Source organism: Meles meles, chromosome 21 (genome assembly GCF_922984935.1).
Source record: "Meles meles chromosome 21, mMelMel3.1 paternal haplotype, whole genome shotgun sequence".
In the NCBI taxonomy this organism is placed as follows: Eukaryota; Metazoa; Chordata; class Mammalia; order Carnivora; family Mustelidae; genus Meles; species Meles meles.
The window spans coordinates 28,517,753-28,532,467 of NC_060086.1; the positions used below are offsets into that span (position 1 = coordinate 28,517,753).

General features: G+C 45.5%; 1 protein-coding gene across 1 annotated transcript in view; it reads left to right on the forward strand.

Moving 5' to 3' along the window:
- The window catches only part of LOC123933618 (transport and Golgi organization protein 1 homolog), a 74,558-nt gene that overhangs the window by 14,828 nt on the left and 45,015 nt on the right, over positions 1–14,715 (forward strand). The gene's annotated exons all lie outside the window — the stretch shown is intronic.

Consider the following 14,715-nt stretch of genomic DNA (forward strand, 5'->3'; position numbering starts at 1 on the left):
GGGGTGTTTTCAGTTGTACCCATTTCTGGAGTCCTGTTCCTCTCTGGGCAGCACAGTGTCCTGACCTGTGTGTGTTGTGTATATCCCGGGGACCGTGTGTGGTGTCGTTTCCCATTCAAAGTGGCAAGTCTTCATGTGGAGCTTAAAGGCATCTCTCGTTTGAGATCATTACCTTACGGTTGTGTTGATGGAACTAAGGCAGAGTTTGTGCTCAGGGCTTGACCTTCAAGGAGAAACCAGACTGGGGTGCTTGAAGGATTCTGACGTTCCTCAGGACACATATGTGTGTGCCTGGCTCTTTGCACACACTGAGCACGGGCAGGTGCCATTGTTGGGAACGAAATGTCTCTGCTGCACAATGGCAGACATCTGTCTCTTACCATCATGCATGGCGAGCATCCGCCTTTGTTGCTCTGGGAGGGATGAAACACCTCTCACTTCATCTGCAGCGTTTAGGGTTTGAGCTGTAATTTTATTAGTTGTATAAACGCCTGACACAGGGCTGTGGTCCCTTCATGGAACATTAGGGTAGGGGTCTGCCCTTGTCCTCTGCAGTCTGGAAACTTGTGGGAAATGGTCTTGTCCAGTCAGGGAGGTGAGAATGAGAAATAGTGGCAGATGCCAGAGGCAGGTGTAGAGGGTTCATTGAAATGCTGCTCAGTCACTTCCAGGGGGAGAAGCTTCTGTCTTTTCCATGGCGTGGGTCAGATACAGATGCTGGAGCGTCCTCCACAAGGACCAGTGGTGCCACCCACAGGCCTCTCATGTCATGGTGGAGTGAAGGCCACTAAGGACATGGTAACTTTCCTCTGGTTGTTCTGTAGATACAATTGATGGAGCTTGTCTTCTAGTCATACTGAGGGGGTGGGCAGGTCCCTTGTGGTGACGGAGAGCTGCCCTTCTCCGAAAGCTGGGCACAGCAGGTGTGCGCACGCACATGGTACAGAGACAATGCTCTGTGATCTGGGAGGGATGAGGCCTGCTCATAATGTGAGGAATTGAGGGTGTATGTCTGAGAGAAGGGAGGGACACACTGATGAAAGGACATAGACGGTGTGTTCCGTATAAGGGAAGAATCAGAAATGTATCCAGAAAGAAGGAAGGGAGCCTCAAGTGACAGGAACAGGAGGTTGTGGATGCTGAGAAGGCAGGAGGTGCTCGGGGAGAGGCTGGGCTTCTCTCAGAGAGGGTGAGGCCGTTCCCGGAAGGCCAGCAGCTTGAGAGTGAGTGTGAGGACACCGTGCGGTCTGTACCGACTGCTGCATGAGTTCACGCACACAGTGTCTATAACGCTGTTATTTGTCCAGAATGTTGTTTTTGCCATGAAGCCGTTCATCCGTAGTCTATGAGGAACTTTGTTTCCCTGAATTTCTGAAGGTTCTGAACCATGTGAAAGACTGTTGTGGAGACTTGGAAAATTTAACATGGTCTTTGGGGATTGTCGTCTGGCTGATGTTATGTCCCCCAGTGAGAAAAAGTGAAGAAGGGACAGAGACCTGGTGAAGGGTGGCCTCCCTCACCTCAGCCTGAGTCAGACTGTTAGTGGGGGCGTCAGGGTTGACGAGTAGCTGCCCTAGCTGGAGCCCTGTCACCAGCCTCTGCATCTGCGTCACCACCCTGCCTGCAGCTGTGCACCTCCCCTGGGACGTCAGTCCCAGTATCCTACGGATTTGCCTGTGTTCCTGATTTCTCAGCCCAAATACCAGCTCTCAGGGTGGCCTTCTCTGGGCCTCAGGTTTTTTTTTTTAATCTGTGAAAGGGGGAGCATACTGGATTCTGAGGTCACTAGAGCAGTAGGAGTTGAAGTACATAAAGAACCTGCAGGGGCTCCTGGGCGGCTCAGTTGGTTCAGCAGCAGAATCTTGATTCCTGCTCAGGTCATGATCTCGAGGTTCTGTAATTGAGCCCCAAGTTGGGCTCAGTGCTGAGTGTGGAGCCTATCTGGGATTATCTCTCTCCATCACCTTCTCTCACTTCCCCTTTGCTCACACATTTGCCCTTCCTCTGTCTCTGTCTCAAAAAACAAAATTGGCAAAGTATCTGGGCTCTGACAATTCACTGTTCTCACTGTTTAAATGAAAATAGTTCCATGCCCATGAGCGTCCAAAAAATGTTCATTTAGTCCGCAAAAACCACTAAGAGTCTAACACCTCAGCTGAGATAGTGGCGATTCTCATTTCAAAGACAAAACAAAGAGCCCTGTTTTCTATTAAATTTTAGGTCCTAGCCACAATGAAGTAAAAGATAGTTAAGAGAATGGGTACAATCAGAGACTTATATGTGAGTTGTGAAGACAATTATTTTCTATTAGGTATAGACTCGCAGAGGTGGCCACACACTCAAGTGTTCATCCAAGGCCTCAGATACACTATGGGAGGCAAAGAGCATTTGGGAAAACATAAGGTCCCAGTGTACTAACCCAAATCCTTTTGCCTTACAGGCTAATCATTTTGGAGTCTGAAGACTTCCTTGACCTCCAGCAGCCAGGCTCCAAGGAGTTTTTATTTACTAAAGATATGAATGTTTTCTTCCTGGTGGTCTGAATGCTTCCCCTGCCCATCCTGTCCCCTGTGCTTTGTCTCTCCTGGTACCCCCCAATAAACCGTTCACGGTTCTGTCTCTGTGTCAGCATCTGCCTTCAGGAGGACCTACAGTCCCTCTCCTTTGAGTGCACAGGGTGAAGCCGTCACACACAGATAACACCCTGGCGGCAGTAGTGGTGATGGAGGATAGAGCAAGATTACCCTCTGTGGTCCCTCTACTGCAAGGGACCCCAGGAATCCTTCTGGGGAGTGGCCCAGCTTGAATTTAGATCCGCTGGTGTTTGCATTAACTCTGGTGACAGATTCTCTTGAGCACATGGCATCTGCTAGTTTGGGGGTCGGTAGTGATCACCAAGACAGGTGCCTGTCCCCAGGCAGTGGTCTGCTGTGATAGTGAGCAGAGAATGAAATATCAGGCGAGGCCCTGAGAGACTTGTGTGGAGGCCCTCCATTAATCCGGGTTTTGTGCAGTGGTTTCACCTTACCAGCTGCCTCCCAACCACCGGGGGGCCTTGAGGGGAGCGATGGTGGCACTTTTCTTGGTAAGACCCATGATGCCCCACCGTCCTCCCACAGTTTCCCTGTTGAGGGATGGGCAGGGCAGAGATCACTGACAGGAGACCCATCCCTTCCTCTGCAGCAGGAGGAGTTGGGTGTATGCTTCTGTCACCTTTTAGGCCCCTTTTGCCAATTCCTTCTGCAGCAGAGCTGCTGGATCCTGCAAAGCCCTCCTTCTCCCCAGGTCATGGACGCAGCCATCCTCCAGCAGCTTTGGGGTCATGGCTGGGCCACCAAAGTATCAAGTCATTCTGTCCACATGCTGCCCAGGAGAGGCTGGTAACTGTACTGTGGCAGCCAGGGTCAGCCTGAGCAGCCTTTGTAAATGGCTTTGTCACAGCCTGTGACAGGGCCTGGGCCGAATGAGGGCAGGAGAGGGGCAAGACAGGAGAGGTGGTTCGCTCTGGTGTCCCTGGACAGAGCTGCACAGAGAGGAAGGCCTGAGGGTCTGGGGAGTGATAAAGTGACCGTCAGGGTGAGATGCTGAGTCAGTTGTGGGAGGATTGGGTCAGTGCTAGCAAGGGAGAGGAAGCAAGGAGACAGGGTAGAGAGAAGCAGAGACAAAGAAGAATTTCAGGGATGAAAATATGTTGCTGGCCTAGGTGTGTGGAGGTGGAGAATGGACTGGGGTGGAGGAGGTCTAGGTAGTTGCTCTGACCTTTGGGACCAGAGAAGGTGGGAATCCCAGGCATCAGATTTCCCTCCGCCCACAGCACTGACCTCCCTGGGGCTAGTTGTGGAGAGGTCATTTCACTTGGGAAGATGGGCGCACCTCTTTTTGCATGGGTTTGTGGGGCCTCCCTCAGGATCTGTCAGGGAGAGAGACAGCACCCTCACTCCCTCCAGCTGACATGCCATGACTTGGAGCATTGCAGGGATTCCGAGGGTGGCCAGTAGAGGGAGCCTGCGCACTTCCAACAGGAAGGGGCGGTTTCTCTGCGTGTGCAGTGATGGCCAGCAGAGGGCGCACCATCAGCTTTTCTGACCCAAGGGGCCTTAGCAGGAAGGGCTTCTGTGGCTGCCCAGGGATAGAGAGCCAGAGCTGTATTTCCAGCCAGTTCCCCCAATGCCCTAGCGAGATCATGAGGGCTTTGCAGAAACTTGTTGCTTCCTAAGGTGTAAAGGAGACGATGCCTTGTTGGCTAAGAGCTGAGCAGGGAGCTCTGGAAGCTTCCCCAGGACGTGCTGGTAGGTGAGAAGTACAGGCGCTTACATATTGGGGCTCTTCCCAGGGTTTGGTGCTCGTTTTCCCTGAGGGCATTTGAACAAGCCCTATTTTACTCTGGGGTCACTGGATTGAGAGCTCAGGGGACACCGCATCAGAAATGCTGTGGTTGGTTTGTGACCGATGCCAACAGGTTTCTGGGAAGAAATCGTGACTTGGCTTCAGAGGAACTGAAGCTCCATTGAGTTGAGACAGGTATCCAGGATCTTTAGGACCTTCCAAAAGGAGGAGCTGGGGTCCTGCTCTCTGAGTTCTGCTAGACCCAGTGCCCCAGGTAAAAGCACAGACTGTTCTCCACTGAAACATGCTTTTATTAATTTTTAGTGTTTCTTTTTTCCAACATTGTTACAGTAGTTGGAAAACCAGTGAAAACTTGACGGGTACCTGATACCATAACCTTTCATTCTTTTAGAGTTAAATTTACAAGGAAAACAGGAATTGTTTTATTTATCCTTTCCAGTCTTCATTGGAAGGAAACTCATCAATAGTATCTTCAAAATGTACCTTTTACCTCATCTCCTTTTCTGTTTTCTTTTTTAATGATTTTATGCAAGTACAGTGTTGAGGAGGGGGAGGCAGAGGCAGAGGGAGAAGGTGATTCAATACTGAGTGGGGACCCCAACGTGGGACTCGATCCCAGGATCCTGAGATCAAGACCTGATCCACCCAGTTGCCCCTGCTTATCTCCTTCCTTTCAACTGAGATTTGCCATGTTTTCTAATTTTCTCATGAGACCATAACAATCTTCAGCAGTTTTATATTGGTTACAGTTCACTAAGAGCTCATTCGCAAGATTCCACTGAGATTTCTTCTGTTCAAAGTGTCAAGACCACTTCTCAATATGCGGAAGATTGTACTAAGCAAAATTTGTGAATCAGTGTTTGAAGGAAAAGATGCTGGTATTTGTTGAAGATATTAAAATAGATGCTTAGCTCCACTGATTCATGCACTTCCCACTTTTTTCTTTTCCTTTGTTGCTTATGTCTAATTCAGATATCATACTCATAGTATGATATCTGAGTTTTCCATGCCTCACATGTACTTTCAAGTTTCCTTTCTGTCACTTGTGAAGAAAACAGACCTTCTGGTGAGCAGGCAGCTTTGTGTCCCTTCAGGATTTGTTGTTTACATCTCTATTAACATTTCCCACCCATTTGAAACTCTCATGCTACCTTGGCATATTACAAAAGAATGTAATCTCTATGCCTCCTTATGATATCTTTTAATTATAGTGTATTTCTTTATTTGAGATTTTCTTTTTATGACCAAGGCCTGAGAATATCTCTGAAGTTCACTGAATGTGGAAAAAGCATATATCCTAAGTATGAAATTTTGAAAGTTTGCATATTGCAATATGGAATATGAAAGATGCATATTTGCATCTCCTAAATGGAGATGATGTCCCTATTAAGTTACAGTTATTTGCTGAGCAAGGTGCAAGTGGACATAATCATTTTGGTGAGGAAGTAATGTCCTCCATTCTTTTACAAAATGCTACAGTTGCTCCATTATCTTATGTCTGGATATGGGCAATTATTTTTCCTTTTCAAATTTTTATTTAATTTCTACTTAGTTAACATACAGTGTATGGATATAAGCAATCTTACGACGGTATCCCCTTTTCAACCATTTATTAATTTCATAAATTAACATATCACTTTTTCTTCTCTATGCTAAGAAAATCAACAAATATATCATCTGTTTTTATGACCCAATTCTTTGTTTTTAGGATTTTACTTATTAATCTGAGAGATAGAGAAAGAGAGAGCATGCATGGAGGGGGTTAGGCAGAGGGAGAAGCAGACTCTGCTGAGCAGGGGGCCTGCTGCATGGCTCGATCCCAGGACCCCGAGACGTGACCAGAACAGAAGGCAGGTGCTTAACCCCCTGAGCCACCCAGATGCACCCTTATGACATTATTCTTAATATGACATCTCTTATAATGGACGCTTTTCCTCACTGATGGGCTTTGTCTGTTTTCCCATCAATAACCAAGGAGTAGCATTTTTCTTTGAATATTCTCAATAGTGTTTCAGGTTTAACATAATTTTGTAGTAGCATCACAAATTCTTTTTTAATTTTGTTATACAAATAAGACTAGATCTTCTTATCACTATAGGATTAGGCATATACACATTATAATAGTCTATAATACTCTAAGTTCAGAATCCTTCCTTTCTACACATCCAGTCTTTTAAAAACATAACCCTGGGGAGCAGATGTTTAGGTACTGACTGCCTGCCTAAATTCTATATCTTGTGAAACTGTGGCCAACATTTCCTTATCATAAATGAGGTCAATGAGTCAATTAAACATTCCTGAACAAATGTTAGCCTTCTAAATCCCTGATGCAGAGACCGCACCCCCCCAAGCCAGGCTGCAGAAAGGCATTACTTAGGCATATGTGTACCCTGTTCAATACCCCCAGTATTAGAAGGATTAATACTGTGATGGGCCCCCGCTCTTGCAAACCTGTCCGTCCCCCCAGGAAAGGGGGTTGTGTGTTACTGCCACCTCATGGTCACATCTTTTTCCTTCAGCTTGAAACTCATTGAACTCACTCTACATCCTTCCAGTCTTGGAATGTCTTTTTAAATTTGAAGTATTTGATTGTCCTATTACTGCTGAAGAGGATGAAGGAGAAGAAGAGAAAAACGAGGTTTACTGAGAACAAGTGAGCCAGCCACAATGAATCCCTTGGCCACATGTAATTTTTTTTTGAACAGGTTCAGTCTGTTGTGAAATATCTTATCCTCTATTTTTCACTTTTTGAGGAACCTCTACATTGTTTTCCACAGTGGCTGCACCAACTTGTATTCCCACCAACAGTGTGAGAGGGTTCCTTTCTCCCAGCTTCTCCAACACTGGTTGTTTCTTGCCTTGTTAATTTTTGCCATTCTACCTGGTGGAAGGTGGTATCTCAGTGTGGTTTTGATTTGAATCTCCCTGATGGCTAATGATGATGATGAACATTTTTTCATGTGTCTGTTAGCCATTTGTACGTCTTCTTTGCAGAAGTGTTTGGTCACATCTTCTGCCTATTCTTTGACTCGATTATTTGTTTTTTTGGGTGTTGAGTTTGAGAAGTTCTTTGTAGATCTTGGATATCAGCCCTTTGTGTGTAGTGTCATTTGCAAATACCGTTTCCCATTCTGTGTGTTGCCCCTTTGTTTTGTTGATGGTTTGCTTTGCTGTGCAGAAGCTTTTTATCTTGAAAAAGTCCCAAAGTTGATTTTCACTTGTTTCCCTTGCCTTTGGAGATGTGTCTGCAAGGAGCTGCTGTGGCTGAGGTCAAAGAGGTTGCTGCCTGTGTTCTCCTCTAGGTTCCTGCCTCAGTCTGAGGTCTCTTATCCAGACTTTTCATGACAGACAACACAGTGATGGTTGGCAGCATGGGTGAAATAGGCAATGGGGATGAAGGAGCTGCTTGTCCTGATGAGCCCTAGAGAATGCATGGAATTGTTGAATCACTCTGCTGTATTCCAGAAACCAATATATGTGAACTGTAGTGGAATTAAAGAATTTAAAAAAAGGAAAATATTTGGCAAACTGTGTTAGGTGTATGGAAATGTTCAGTCCTGTCTTTCCTATTTGGTTTTGTTGGTAAATCTAAACCTATTATACACTGAAAAGTTATTAGTCATCATTGCTTTTTATTTTTTAATGCATAATGTTGCATATTTAGTCCTACCATTCCTTACTAGTAATTGACACCTATTCTCTTCTATTGTTTTATTTCAATAATAACATTTGTGTTACAGAAAATGAGTAATACACAACAATATAGAAATCACAGAAGAGCTATTACAGATGTTTTATGTTAAGGTAAAAATATAACATTATGGATTCTATCATAATGTAGTTTTCTAATCTAGAATGTGTGTGTGTCATCACATGGCGCTCTGTGAAGTTGGGGCCTGCCATTCCAGGGGCTAATTATTCATGGAGAGAAAAAGCATGATTGTAATACTAGAACGATTAATACCAACAAAGGCTATTTAGAGCTTACTGGAGGGGATAAAAGAGTTGATATGGGGGGAACCACCTTGGCGGCTCAGTTGGTGAAGCATCAGAGTCTTGATTTTGCCTCAGGTCATGATCTCAGGGTCACGAGACAAAGCCCAAATCAGGCTCCACACTGAGCATGGAGTCTGCTTAAGATTCTCCCTCTTGGGCACCTGGGTGGCTCAGTGGGTTAAGTCTCTGCCTCCAGCTCAGATCTTGATCTCAGGGTCCTGGGATCGAGCCCCACATCATGTTCTCTGCTTGGTGGGGAGCCTGCTTCTTCCTTCTCTCTGCCTACTTGTGAACTCTCTGTCTGTCAACTAAATAAATAAAATAAAATAAACCGATTCTCCATCTCTTTCTAGCCCACCCCACCCATTCACCCATTCAGTCTTCTTTCTCTCTTTCTCAAAAAAAAAAAATATATATATATACACATATATATACATATATATATATACACATATATGTATATGTATATATATATATATATATGGTTGATTTCAAGATACACAGTTAATTGTTAATATTTATAGGAAGGGAACATGGTTAGATTTTTTTATTTTGTCACTACTTCAGTATAATGTCAATTGCTGTTCAGCTTGTAAAGCTGCACTTATTAATACTGATTTCAAGGATAGTGAGCACTCTTAAGCCTCAGATCCTATGCCTTCTGAGACTCTAAGGAATGGGAATTTTTTCCTGGAGGACAAAAGTGTTCACTGTTCTCGGTGTAAGGTATCCACTTTCGGTAGTCCTCCATCCCTTGTTAAAGGTTCATGTATTTGTCCCTGGCAAGATTTGAAAAGTGCTTGGAAGAAGAGTTCCTTAAACTGAAAATTCTGGAGTGAAAGAGTGGGGTTGGAGTCATCATGGGACAGAAGTTACTTGTTAGTTAAGAAGTATCAGTACTGGGACTGTAAGTTACCATGAAAGTAAGGCATCCTGACAGTCATTTGGTGTATGATGTACAGTACTACATTAATTTCTCAGTATTTCAGATCCCATGGGTCATGACAGGGAATACACCCATGAGAGGAGAGGGATGGTGCCCTCTGGTGTCTTCACTGGCAAGCCCTGTCTTGGGCACACAGTGGCTGCCTCCCGCAGTTGCCTGCAGCTCTTTGCCTGCAGCTCTTTGGCTTCTATGGCCATGACAGTGAGCTCATCAGCCAGGTAACCAATGTCCATAAGAGCAACACTCATCCCGTGCAGGTCTTTTTGCACTTATGGGATGAGTTCCGGCTGTTCTGCATGTCTCTTGGAAGTTCCCAATGAATGGAGACAGAGTTGCCCAAGCAGTGACCTCTAAACTAATGCCCTGTCTTGTGTGTTAGCAGCACTCCTCCTTCACGTCTTAGATCCTATCATTTCTTCCCACAAAATACCCTTCCAGAGAAACTACTTATACTCACATCCTTGTCTTAGAGTCACTTTCTGAGGCACCCAACCCCTAATAACTCCTGGTGCTGCCAAGAATGGTGGGTGTTGTCCCAGGAGAGAATCTATCTTTTAAAAGACACACATTCTTGGGAGATCTCAAAGCTCAGTCAGAGAATCAACTTACATTGTTCCCTTGTGTATGAGAACTGAAAATCCACGCATGCAAGGCAGTAGAGTGACCTAGATAATAGTGAGATTATTCGAGTTTTCTCACAAAGTGGAACGCTCAGGCTGGATGGAGTCATTTATTGTAGTATCTTTATCAGTGGTACTGTTATTGAATTCAAATATCCTATCCCTTGAAGGCTCTTCTTTGACTCCCGTTTTGTCCATAAGGGTACTTCTTGCCTATATGCTCACCCTCTACTCATGCCCAGTCCTTATCTTTGTATCCAGTCCTAGACTCACTGTCATCCATCCCTACCTCCCCTGTTCCAACTTACTGTGTACCTTCCTCCTTTTCTGCTCCCCAAGGTTTCCCAAGATCCATCTTGGCTCCAGACTCCCACCCTTCAGGTGTCTGTTTCCTTGGGTCCATCATCTCTCTGGATCCCCTCTGGTTAGAAGCAGGGGGTGTGAATATAAATGAAGGTCTTGCTCTAACTTTCCTTATGTCCTGGCCCTCCAAGGGGGAATGGGCCCCAGTCTGGAGTCCCGGATTGCCTGCATATTAGTCTATAGTGAAGAAGGAATTGAATTCAACTATAACTATAAATTGGGAATTAAGGAAGTCTTAATATATTTCAGAAGAATGAAACCCACAAGGGTTGTTCTTTGATCATAATTGCAAATGTGCTGTATTAATCAAGATAGGATAACTAGGATTTCCACATATATTTGCAAATTGAATAGCTTTTTGAATAAAACTATAAAAGAGAATATCAAAGAAAAATCGGTCTGATCTGAATGAAAATGATACTGCATATGTGGCATTAAAATATTCTTCCTTCAATCCTGGGAATTCACCTTTGGATAGAAAGATTTATGGGGTTCAAATCATCCCATATTAACAGAGAAGGTATTACACCTAAAACATCTCTAGAAACGCCACTTATCTCTGTAACCTCACTAGGTGTCAGTGTGGGGTTTACATTATAAACATAAATGGAAAAATGGCAAACTGATTCTCCTGCTTGATCTATGTGGGATCTCCACGATACTTACTAATTTAAGTCATCAGGTTCATCAGCTTCTCTTTCAAGGACTCCTGGACAACACCCATACAGTGTGGCACCAACAGGAGTCTGAGAGTGGAAGAGGAAGAGTGCGAGGTGACAGGAATAGAGAGAGGAAGAGACAAGGGGGAATTGCAAGGAAGATAGTTGGGACGTGGCCCAGGAGTGTGGAAGGGGAACCATGGCCCACGGAGGAGAGGCTTTGAGTGTTGGGGCAAAAAAAGGCAGGACTCTTGGGCATCAGGGTTCTCTGAGTCCAGCGCTCATATCTCCCTCCAGCAGCTGTTCACTTGCGAAGATGAGTCCCTGTCACTTGGCCTGGGGTTGTGGGGCCCAGCCTCAGGATCTGTCAGGGAGAGAGGTGGCTTGAGGGAGAGCATGCTGCTCTTTGGCGGATAGTTTCTAGTGCTTGCCCTGTGGGGAGGTGACCCTGAGCCATCTCCCTCCTTGCCCTCCTTGCCTCCTTGCCTCCTTCCTCCTGCATGAGCAGGGCCTAGCTCATGTTCCAAACCAGGCCCCCAGTCCTGCAGCCTGGAACTGGCACAGAGGCACAGCTGATCTCAACCCAGAGTATTTGAGAATAAGATCCATGTTCTCCCTCTGGAGCTGGCAATGTGCAATAGGATGAGGGGTTGCTATCCTCATGTTCACTGCCCATCCGGACGCAGGATGTTAGGTGGGCAGTTTCAACCCCTGCAGCCTTCTCTTACATCCAAACAGAAATGCCTACTTCGCCAAGCCTCCTTCTGCTTGTGAAGAGATGGCAATTAGTACTTGAAGGTAAATTGGTTCCTTACCAGATTGGTGGAAATGATTTCATCCATCTACCATGTCTAAATCCCCTTTCATTGAAAATATAATCTAAAGAGACATGCAGTAAATTCATAACGCATGTGTAGCTCCCTCTAGGTTTGCATTTTGACCCTGTCTCCTATGTGTCCCCAAACACTTTATTGGCAAGGTCGAAAATAAAGTCTCACAATCAAGATCTTGGTCCTAAATGATGTCTTATATCAGTGGACTTTCATATATCCTGACCTGACTGGAAATTCTTCCTATAAGGAAGAAGGAAAGAAAAATTCAAATAGTGTAATGGGTGTCAGTGAATTATATTGTAGGAACATTTTGGTGGGTAATCACAGGTGTCTGTTACTTTACATTTGTACTTCCATAGTGTGTATTTGTTTTGTTTTGTTTTAAAGACTTTATTTATTTATTTGAGAGAGATTGAGAGAGCATGAGAGGGGAGAAGATCAGAGGTAGAAGCGGAAGTCCCTCGGAGCTGGGAGCCCAATGCGGGACTTGATCCCAGGACTCCAGGATCATGACCTGAGCTGAAGACAGTGGCCCAACCAACTGAGCCAGCCAGGTGCCCTGCAGTCTGTATTTTTGAAGGGAGTGGTGCAAGCACTATATATTATGTAATGACATTGTCAAATTTGGCTTCACTCATCACTCACACAGAGAGGAGAAGGAATCGATTTTTGGATCTGAAGTGCTGTCACAAAGGCCTGTCCCAGTGTAGGGACAGGCTTTCTGGGACCAGAGCAGTCTCAGTGCCTCCCGCAGAGCAGCGCCACACCCTGCATGCCCTTAATCCCCCAATACCCCCAGCCCCCTCAATCCCCTCATCCCCCCCTTTAGAGCATTGCGGAGATTCCCAGGGCAGCCAGCAGAGGGCGCCCACGGACCTCCAGCCAGCAGTGGCTGGTTATCTGCTCCTGTGCTCTGCAGCCTTAAAGGGAGAAGGTGCTCCGTTGTGTCATCTGACGTTGGGTTCCTCGGGGCAGGAAGGGTTTCTGCCACCAGCTGAGGACCCTCAGACCCTCAGGGCTGTGTTTGCAGCCAGTTCTGACACTGCCCTGGAGAAATCCTCAGGGATTTGCAGCAGCACTCCTGTGGTGCCATGCTGGAGCTGCGGACTTGTTGGCTGAAAGCTGAGGGGGCCCTGGGCGGCTTCCTGAGACAAGCTGGCAGGTGAGCCGCCTTGTTGTTGCATTTTTGGTGTTGTTCCCTTGGTTTGGTCCTCATTTTCCTTGAGGGTATTTGAATAAGACCTATTTTACTCAGGGCCTGATCCGCGGATGGAGGGGTCACGCGATGCCATAACGGAGATGCTGTGGTTGGTTTGTTACAGATGCAGGCTTGTTTCTGGGGAGAAATCCCAACTCAAATTAAGAGGAACAGGAGCAGCATGTAGTTGGAAGCTGAAAACCCCAACTGCTGACTCTCAGGGTGTCCTTGAAGAATGTGCTTGAGACCCAATTGCTGATTTCTGCTGGAATCAGAGCCCCAGGTAAAAACAAAGTGCCGTCCAGTTTCTAACCTTCAAGGTTAGAATTATCAGCAAATGTTGGGTTTATTGCGAAGGAAGGAAACCTGAATGTAGGCCAAAGAAGCTGTGACTAAACCTGTGGCACATTGGGGACTTCGGAGAGGTTCATTGTTGTCAGAGAAAGGGAGCAATTTGAAACGCTGTTAAGAACCAGAAGTGCCTTGGAGGCATCTGGTAGTTCAAATCATTATGGCTTTTCATGGGTGAGTCCTGTTGGGGGAGGTGGGGGGCTGGATAGAGAGATGAGAATAGAGTTCTGCTAGCTGGAATAGTGAAGTACTCATGTGCAAGGTCAAGTCCATATCCTCCTGTTGGTTCCTCCATTTATTTGGAGTGGTAGTGTGTCAGAACACCCCCTACCAAAACCTCTTCCCTCTGCTGTGACATTCCCCTTATGGCTTTGGCCCTTTTGATCAAGATTTGCCTTGATAAACAAAATAGGTAAGTCAGAGAAACACAGGTATTATACAATTTCACTCATTTGGGGGAATTTATGATATAAAACATATGGGAGTTGCTCTGTGAAAAGTCTGCTCTACTGCAGTGTGGTTAGGTTGAATAGAGGCAACTCAATCTTTGCTTTATATGATATAAAACATAAAAGAGAAGGGAAAAGAGGCAAACTAAGAAACAGACTCTTAACTAGAGAACAACCTGCTGGTAATCAGGTGGTGTTTGTGTAGGATGGATTCAACAGGTGATGGGGATTGAGTCTAATTTTGTGACGAGTGCCAGGTGTTGCATGGAAGTACTGAATCACGATTATACACCTGAAATGAATAGAACAGTGTATGTGAGTTAATCGTAATATAAATTAAAACTTTAGGGAAGTTTCCCTGGAAGAATTTCAAATCAACAGTGAAGTCCTTTGTATTTAGTGGTTTTGTGTTTCAGTGCCAGCAAGGTCTTTTCTGGTTGGCCTGTCTCATGTTGGAGGGTATGTGCATGACAGGTGTAAACTACTCAAGTGACCCTTGAGGAGCGGGGAGGGTTAGAAGGTAGAAACTCTCACCCGCTCCCCATATGAAGTCTGTATCTGCTCAAGATGGAGATCAGTGAGCCAGCATCACCTCATTGGGGACAGTGTTTCTACACGGGATTTGAGAGACAGCAAGTGCAGAACCAAAGCAAGGTGCCAATTCCAAGCCATATGTTGGTTCTAAACCAGGACCCTGCGTATGAAAGGAGCCACTGAAAATATTTATTGGCACTTGTTTGGACTGAAGGAGGAAGGTTTTCTCCCTATGAAGGCCAACTCAGAGTCCTGTATGCCTCCTGGAAGTGTCCTCCACAAGTGGCCATGAGCAAAATAGTGAAATACTGCAAGAGTGCACTGAATGAAATCAGCACGTTTCAGAACATAGAGTGCACTGAAAAACATAAAGCATGTGTTAGAGAACTTGTTGCAAGAATAGGAATACTTCCAGGACA